The sequence below is a fragment of the Apium graveolens genome, chromosome 6, assembly GCF_009905375.1.
Source record: "Apium graveolens cultivar Ventura chromosome 6, ASM990537v1, whole genome shotgun sequence".
In the NCBI taxonomy this organism is placed as follows: domain Eukaryota; kingdom Viridiplantae; phylum Streptophyta; class Magnoliopsida; order Apiales; family Apiaceae; genus Apium; species Apium graveolens.
In genome coordinates this window covers 210,518,097-210,528,145 of record NC_133652.1, presented here as the reverse complement: position 1 = coordinate 210,528,145, position 10,049 = coordinate 210,518,097, and positions in this window count along the sequence as shown.

Here is a 10,049-nt window from a genome sequence, read left to right as displayed (position 1 = left end):
TCACAATGCTCTGGAGCTCATCCGCCGCCATCTGAATGACATACTGGCTGGTACGGTCCCGGTGAGCTGGCATCTCCTCAAGCTTAGTGTTGATGTACTGAACCAAGGTCACAAGTCTCACAGTCATCTGCTCCTTGGGCTTCCCTTCGTAGTTTCGGCTGTCCGGATACACGTTCTTCAGTCGGTCGTACTTGCCCTGAAGCATGTCGAACTCGCGCCTCAACTCAGCATACACGGAGAAAGCAATAGTGTCGTCCGACCCAGAGGATGACGAGGAATGCGCCCTTTGCTGACAACCAATAAGAGGAGTATTAATAATAATTTACTTAACCTACTCTCTCACATATTATCTATAACCTACACACATATCCTATAACCTATTTGGGCTGTCCAGGGACTCTAAACCGTAGCTCTGATACCAAAACTTGTCACGCCCCCAACTTAAACAGCAAATTAAATATAGCTATTACAAAATTTTAAAAGAGATAACACAACCAAATCCAAGATCTTACAGTTTAGGGTTTGGAACAGCCCAACACTACCAACTATTACATCTGATTTTGAATACCGAGTCCTCACACAAACTACTATCACTTATTCTACCTGAGCTCGAACATAAACATCAGCATCACAGGTCTTACGGGCAGTCTGCTTGAATCTAACCATAGCTGCTAGCTGTAATATCAGGGTAAAGCAAGGAGTGAGCCAAATGCTCAACAAGTGCTAACAGTACGACACAAAACATAAATCGAGATATACATTAAAGAATGACAATGGAAAGACATAACAAATGGTAACGAGAGATAAAACTGTGTGAGATGGCATCATTTTGCTTGTATCAAAACAAATTTAAAATCATGTCTTAATCAAAATCATTTTATGACGCTACGGATTACAGCCGGTGATCAGCCGCGAAGTAATCCCGAACCTCGCTGGGTTCTAATACATTAACGGGAATCCCTAGGCAACTTTTAAGCCTAATATAAGTGTGGAAAGGACTCGCGTCTCAGTCCAGATCTACTATTCAAGGAAAACATTTATCCCCCTTTGGGACTGAAAACCCATAATTTATTTATTTCAAAAACAGATGCCGAATTATAACAAAATCTCTTTTAACAGTAAACATTTTTATTAAGGGAATATAGATCAACTCGAAACACGGGAAATATGGTACTAAATCTCAGGGCCATGATTCACAAAACTATACTCTATTAACTGAATGGTTTTCATATCTCAAAGATTTAGACAAGGGAATTCAGTGAGGCTATTGGATATTATAAAAGGGTAATGCCAAATTGGGCTTTAAGCAATGGTTTCTCATCAAGGTTCAAGTGCTGGATCATCAAGAAGGTAGGCTTCGTGAATACTAAGGGTGTTAGGGTATGCAAAAATGATCTTTAACTCAGGATATATCAGAATTGTCAAGCTTTAGGATAAGAAAGAGGGTATCAATCAATGAGGAATCACGTTGGTAAGTATCTGACTATCAGAGTTCAAGGTAAGGTTCTATAGGGGTTCAAGTTTCAGGGTGAGATATTAATACTTAGGAATCATTAGCATGTTAATCAAGAGGATCAATCAAGTATTATAACAACTCTTTATTTTATCATGGCATTCAACTATCATGAAAAGACTTTTGAACTACTTACAATACGTACTCGAGGGTTCATGGCATCTCTGTATAATTCAAAGATAAACATAAGATACGCTTGATTTAATATATCAAATGACACAGGATAGTTATAGCAATGTATGATCTATTAGCAGTAAATACGAAGGTCAAGTTGAATCACTTGCCTTGAGAAAGGCTGGTCTGGTCTCACTGGTAGGAGCAACTGGAGCTTCACTCGACCTTTATGGCAAGTTTTCCCTCATCTCGAGATCCTACATAATAATAATAATCCTCATTATAATATATTCTTACCATCTTAACCTATTTACAACTTGAAATTAAACACGGATGGCAGTTAGGCCTATACGCACTTAATTTTATATTCACTTTTAAATTAAAAAAGTACACACATAGCCACATATTCACATATCATATATTAACACCAAATAACACCATATATACCATAATGCAACACTAGGCTTGGATGATCTCGACTCACCACTTAAGTCACTTGGTCGCTAAACTAGACAAGGTCTTCTAATTTTAGCTTCCTAACTCAATGTGCCTTTCCTAAATTATCCAAAACCTATTGACCCTCACTTGTGCCTTTATCTCTACTGACCTTATACCATCTTACAACTATGGTGGTCGACCTAATACTCACCTCTAAGTGTTCTAAAACTATGTGATAAGTGAAAGCGCCCACTGGTGCAAATTTCAGGATGACAACTATGGTTTCTTGAGTGATTAGACACTCTTAACCTACAATTTTTCCTTCAAAACTTTTACACAAGACTCTCCGGACATAAGGGCATCTCACAAACTTGATGTGGCTCAAGGGCCTGGCTTGGGCCTTCTTGGGCCTAAGCTAAAAGTCCAAAGTTCCCCTGTTTTTCTGGGCAGAAAACGCCCTGATTTGAATTAACTCGTGACACATGGTTCTAACTCATATCCTATGAACTATGGTTGGAAAAACTTCTGTGACAATCCCTATAACTAAGGCCCAATAGGGCCTAATGAGGGCCTACCCATGACATGGTCAAATCTTTCTATTTCTAAGTTGCAACAAAAAAACTGTCCCTGCTGGACAGATTTTGTTATTCTACTTGTGCACCTAACCAAAAGACATGCAAACCTCCAACCAACTCCTAAAACCTTTTATATACTCCCAATACTAACTTCTGGTAGCTTGGGCCTCAAAGTGCACATCAATAACATGGTTAAAACTCACTCTAAATCTCAGGGTACTAAACTGATTTTCTGCAGAAACTATAACTCACATTTCTCCAAGGTTTTGACTTGACAAACTCAACTAACAACAACTCAATACTTAAACCAAGACTTATACATGGTATTCTACTGAATTAACTCCCTTATTCTCAAAATAATCTTGGGTGAGATCATCCTTACCTAAGGTACAATTATGGCAAAATAAAAGAGATCACATTTCTCAACTCACCAATTATTAAGTTTTTGAAACCACAAGATATGCATTTTATAAAAGATAACCACGAATTATTACCATGCAACAAGAAGCATAAATCAATATTAACACATTATTCCTACTGAAATTAAGGCTCACTAACAAAATCTTTCCAAATGATCAAAATCTTATAACATTCTAAGAGAAATCCACATGCATGCATGTCCTCGGGTTTTGCAAACCAAAACAATACATTTTCTACATATGTTCTATCATAAAATTGACATGCAAGCCTAGCATAAGCTTTACCTAGATGATCACTTAGCATGCAAGGAGTTTTATCACACTTTCACCACAAAATTCAAGTCATTATCACATAAACATGCAAAATTTGAGCAAAACAACAAGAATGATCTCAAGGACCATTCATTCGGCTCCCATATGGTCATGGCTGAATGAAATGGATGGGAATGGCCATTTAATCATCAAGAGTTTCCTTCTCAAGACTTGGCACTTATCCATTCCTTGTAGTCCTCTCAAAAACAACCCTAAACTCACAAGAATCAAGGTTGTATTTTGAGTTTCACTAAAACTTTTACATGCAACCTTTAAACTTAAACTTTCTACTCAAAACTCTTTGAAATATGAGTGATCATGGTATGGGAAGTAACATTTAATTGTGTAAAGAGTGGAAGCTTGGTTGAGGATTGAAGAAAAAAATGGAGAGGGGGGTTTCGGCTTTTAGCCGAGAGTGAGAGGGGAGAGCCGAGAGGAGGGAGAAGGGAGGGAGGAGAGAGTGAGGTGTGGGTGGAGTATGAGAATGATCATGACATTTTCTTGTTTTTATGGTATTTTATTTGACAAAATTTGAGTGAAAAGGAGAATTGACAAGTCTATCCCTCCACTTATACTTGGTGCATTTTGCATGCAAGGGTAAAGAAGGAAATTGGCTAGAGAAATAAGAGTTAGTGGGGTTGGAATTGTCCTCTTTGTCCTTGAAAAGAATGAGAGGGTGGTTTGCATGCAAGGGCTTTCTTGTAATTTTCTAAATATGACAACTAAAATTTATAATGATTTATTTTTATAAAATAAAATACAAGTTCAAAAATTATAAAATTTATACCATAAAATAACTTGGATTTTTAGAGACTTTATAAAATCATTTTCAAAATTTGTGAACAAAATACCTTTTAAAAGAAAATTTTTCCAAGGCTTAGAATATTCCTTATAAATCAAAAATAAAGAAATTAAATAAACTCTTGCTTTGAAAAATCATATACTACATAAAGCAAATTTATAATGCAGAAATTTTCACTCACACAAACGTACAATCATTGAATATATTTTCATTCGGCTTTAATATTATACCAAATCCACAAATAATATTACACGAAGATACCGGTCGTAACATGTTATCATTTCGATTATATAAAAATTGGAAAATGGTAGCATTGATGATAAATATGAATAACAAACCTTGACACTTAAAGTGGAACAACTGTCATTCAAATCTTTTAGACTTAACCTTTCAATGGAAGGTATAATTGCAATTTCGGTTGACATCTTTTCAGGATTTCCAGGACTTTTGAAACCTTTTTCCAACAATCTTGTTTAATGATAAAATGATGTTAACATAATAAATGTATAATTAATTTCCTAAACTTTTAATTATGATATAAACAGAAAATACCTTTCTCGTATTTCTACAACCGGCTCAATGTTCAAGTTTCTGTAGACCTCTAAAGATGGCAAAGAATCAATTTGTAACAAATTAATTTATTCAAAAAAATTGAAATCTATTAGGAATATATACATTGCTTTACATTTGGATAATTAAAAGTAGACTAACTAATTAAATAACAAAAACATGTAATATGTCACAAAATATAATTAAAATGATTTTAAAATACCCCTGAATGTAGATAGTTTGGTACCGGTTACAATTGCTATGATTGGTTTCTCCTCGGCCTTTATAAAAACCTCATTCACAGCTCTAGCCAATTATCCCCAGATGCTCACTTTGTGAGTAACTCTGCATTTATACAACATCTAATAATAAAATATTTTCGTCTATTAGTCTTTATATAAAGAGTATTCATTCTTATCAAACAATTAGAATTTACCTTCCATCCCTAAGCATAAATCTGACAACATCTCTTGGTCCATATTTAGTAGATATTCGATTAATTTTCTCATATTCATTAATTACTCCTATTAAATCTACAATTGTATGATTCAGACTACTAAGAATTGTCAATATTTCTCTATATATACGTTTAACATAGAATATATAAAATTCGCATAATGCTTGACATTACAAAAATTCTTGTAAAGCTAAAAACCAGATAAAAATGTAATCATACTGGCGGCAAACTCAGGATTCTCATTCTCTCCCAAATATTTCATTTCTTCCCTTAGGTCATCCAAGTCCATAAATTTAAATTTATAACGTAGAATCATACCATCATCCTCAACACCTTGAATAATAGTGGAGCCCAATAGCCTTATACATAAATTATTTGACACGGGCTTGAGCTTGCCAACAGTATTCCTTACGGTAAATTTTTCAAATTTGTAAACATGACCCTCAAACACATTTCTTCCAATCGCCTTCCAATTTTCAGTTAAAATATAGGCGTGTACATGAGAATTCTGTTTTTACAATGAGAAATAAGGTTAATATGCATAATAGAAAATATACTGCATATATAGTTATTGTGCGATAAGTACACGGAAATTTATTATCAAAGCAAGAATAATAAGAATTATGTACATCATTATCCAGAAGAATGAGATTATAGCCTCTAACGGAACCGTTTTCAGGTGATATAGTTTCCCAAATTCGTGTCACTCTAAACTTCAGTCGCCATGTAGTTCTGTTCTTTTGGAGATTTTCGATGTAATCAAACAAAAAACTCTCCATGACTCGTGGTGAGTAAGAAAATGACTTGTGAAGATGAGTTTTATTTTGTCAGATTGATTATACTATATATTTAAGGTAGAAGAATTATGTTATGTGATTGAAATGAATTTTGCAAAGTTAACTTTGATTATGGAGAGTGATTGAAGCAGTCTAAAAAATAGTACGTTAAAATCTCAGTGAAAGACTTATAAATTAAGAAATATTTATCCTGATTGATATGCTCTTTAAAATCAAAAATACATCAACTAATAAATAATGTAAACCAAGGATAACAAACTTAGGCATTTGAATATAATATCATAATAATGTCATAAAAATATCTTCTGCAAATCTTTTCTCATAAGTAATATATCATGGCCGTTGATAATCTACATATTTTCTATTTTTCAAAAATGATTCCATTTTATCCTTGATATGAAATTTAATAATTGTCATTAATAAAGATAAATATTGTTTAAACTCGTAACAAACAAATCACTTTGCCTTAATTTTAGGTTATAGAGATGAAGACTCAAAATTGTTTTGATGAGTAAATATTATACATTCGATTAACTTATAGTTATCACAAAGCGACATGGATTCTGCAAAAGTATTTACAAATAAGTTCTTGGCATGTCCAATGAAGGAAAACTACGAATCAGATGAAATGGTAATGTTTTTTATATTTGTCACTACGTAGTTTCTAGACCTTGACATCTTTAAATCTATTTGGTAGGCTGTTCCATACGTGCTTGTGAACGAAAATGCAAAAGAAGTATATTCAAGGGTAAAAATATTCTTAACAAATGGATCTAATATTGTGTTCGCATTTGACAAAGAAAGAAACGTGTTATATGGATTTAGAAGCTTGTTAACAATGGTGGATTATAAATTGAAAATTGCGTGTTATTTGAACGTTTTGCAAAAGATTGTTTCAATCTCTACGTATTAAACCCTGAAAAATGTGAAGTTTTTAATTTGATGGCTGATGAACTTGTTGATTCAATGTTGAAATATCAAGGTATGTTCCACTGCATTCTAATATATTATTTGGGTACCATTTTAGTACGTAGATTCCACTGAATTCCAATAAGTTGGGCATTTCTAATGTAGGTTGGTGTTCAATTAAGGGTGTTGCAAAATTTGTGTATGTCGTTGACTGTTCAAGAAAGATAGATATCATAAGTTTCTTCATATAGTTCATTACTGCACGACTTTGATGAAACTATCATGACAATATGCTTTGTAATTTGTAGCGTCTGCCGCTTTGCTTTATGAAGAAATATGCTCATATGATTCCTTATAAAATACTTATAGTACTGAGCAATGGTCAGGCATTTGAGGGATGTTTTTGTGCGAAGGATGGCAAATTGCATGGACTTTGTGGGGTTCTATACTTTATAAGCCGTGGTAAAGAAACTCGCTTGGTTTTAATATATGATAGTGATTACATGTTCTACGTATCGACATTTGATATAAACGGAATCGAAAAGTCACTGCTTAATACCGGAATTAAATATCTAGGTAGATGCTACTTAAATTATATAATTTATGTTATATACACAACCTTATATGATACTTAATTTGGCTAATGGTAATTTTTTATTTTCACATTTAAGATACAAAACATCTATTGAATTGGATTTTGAGATTGATATCAAACGGTCTAACACACTCAAGAAGTTCTATGGAGTCATATGTATATCTTACTTTAAATGGATCCAAATATTATATTATGTATTATTTGTTACACGATTTATTATACGTACATGATATGCAGTATATTAAATCAAATCATCGGCACCTGATTGATCACTGGAGAAATGCATCACAAATAGTTGTTTATCACGAAGACTCAACGTGGCATATGGAAGTGAAGAAAAAGAGAAAAAGAATCACACTTACGGATGAGTGGTCAGAATTCTGCAGAGAAATGCAACTTGTGACCGGTGATTCTTGTTTTTTCCTAATGCGAGAATGGTACTTGGAATTTGATGTTGAGATCCTCAAAAAAGCTGAGGTCAACACATGAATTTGTAACTTGGGCACAATGAATTTCTTTTCAGTAATACCAAAGTTCTAAATCTGCTTTGATGGGTTTGTTCATTACACACAAATTTTGTGGATACCAGAGTTTAATATTACAGAGTTGAAACTTAATTAGAAATATCTCTAAATCCAAACTGATTTAAACATTGCATATCTCTAAATCCAAACTGATTCAAAAATACTTGTATTGTAAACCAGACTTATATTCAGAAATAAAAAGATGTTCTTTAACAACTTTAAAGACTGTGGTAAAATGTTGAAATTAAAAGGATGCAGTTAACAAATAAAACAACATAAAGAACAAACATAACAGACTGTCATAAAAAACTACTTCTATATTTTTAAAACCATCAATAAAAAGTGATGACAATTAAAACATAATAATAGTAAGATAAAACTGCAGCTTCATCATATCCAGCTAATACATGGTTCTTAATACTAAAATTTGATAAGAAAATAGAGTTTACTTAATTACTTTTTCAAAATGTTCACATCTTTTTCATGGTCTTCACATCTTTCTTCATGCGCTTTACATTATTAACCAAATCAGAATGATCTATTCCAACTTTCTAAATGAGCATTTCAACAGTTTTTGTCAAATTTTTAACGTTGCGAGAAATGCGTCTGATTTTGGATTCAAGTTTTGATAAAGTCTTCCCCATCCTCTTCTTCCAGATTTTGTTCCTCGTTTCCTTGTAGCCCGAACTACTAAAACTCCTGCTTGTTTCACCACTTTCAATTACTGGTTTCTTAATTCTGCAAAAGCAACAAACAAACTTATATGACATACTAATATATTAGCATGTATGCACTATACGCGGGTATGATAGTATACGCTAAAGCAGTCCTCTTCTTAATCGGTGGAAATTTATTGGTTTGTGCTATTCCAACCTCTCCAACTTCTGGTTTCTTAATTCTGCAAAAAAACAAAGCTAAGTTATAAGACATATTATTCAAATATTATATATACATGCTATAATGGTATGTTAGCATACGCCAAAGTATATTACGACCGACATTTTGTGTAATATTATTTGTGAACTTTGTATCATATTAGAGTCGATTATAAATATGCATAATGATTGTACGTTTGTGTGAATGGAAATTTCGACATTATAAATTGCTTTATGTAGTATATAAATTTTTTTCAAAGAAAGAATTTTATTAATTGCCCTTATTTTTGATTTATAAAGAATATTCTATACCTTGGAAAATTATCTTTTAAAAATTATTTCACTCACAAATTTCAAAAGTGATCTCATAAAATTTCTAAAAATCCAAGTTATTTTATGATATAAATTTTATAATTTTTGAACTTTTATTTTATTTTATAAAAGTAAATCTTTGAAAATTAGTTGTTTAATAATTAGCAAATTACATGAAAACCCTTGCATGCAAATCACTCTTCCATTCAATTAAAGGGCAAAGAAGACATTTCCAACCCCACTAACTCACATTTTGTTAGGCAAATTACCTCCTTGATCTTGCATGCAAAATGGCCTAACTTTAGCTAGAGGGTTACTCATGTCATTTCCTAAATCCACTCACATTTTAGTCAAGTCAAGGACATAAAAACAAACCAAAGAGTGATGATCACTCCATTCCACCCCACCACTTCACCCTCCCCTTTCTCCTTCTCCCTCCCTCTCGGCTTTTTCCCCCTCCCTCTCGGCCATTCCATAGCCGAGGCCCCATTCGCTTCCTTTCTTCATTTCTTCACTCAAACAATCATCCTATAATCAAGTAATCTTACTCCCTACATGTTGTTCTTATATATCTCAAAAGTTTAGAGTGAAAAACTTATGTGTTGACCTTGCATGGTGGTATTTTTGTTAAACTCAAAGTGAACATCCTTGATTCTTGTGAATCCAAGGCTTTCACCATGAGTTATAGTATCATAGGGTTGAGAATGGCTAGACATGAGTATTTTACACTTATGAAAATGTTGTTTTCACCCTAATCCATTCGGCCATGACTTGATAGAAGCCGAATGGATGGTATTTTGTTGCCTTGTTTCATATTTTTGTGTTTTTGTGATGATAACATGAAATTTGTAGTAAAAG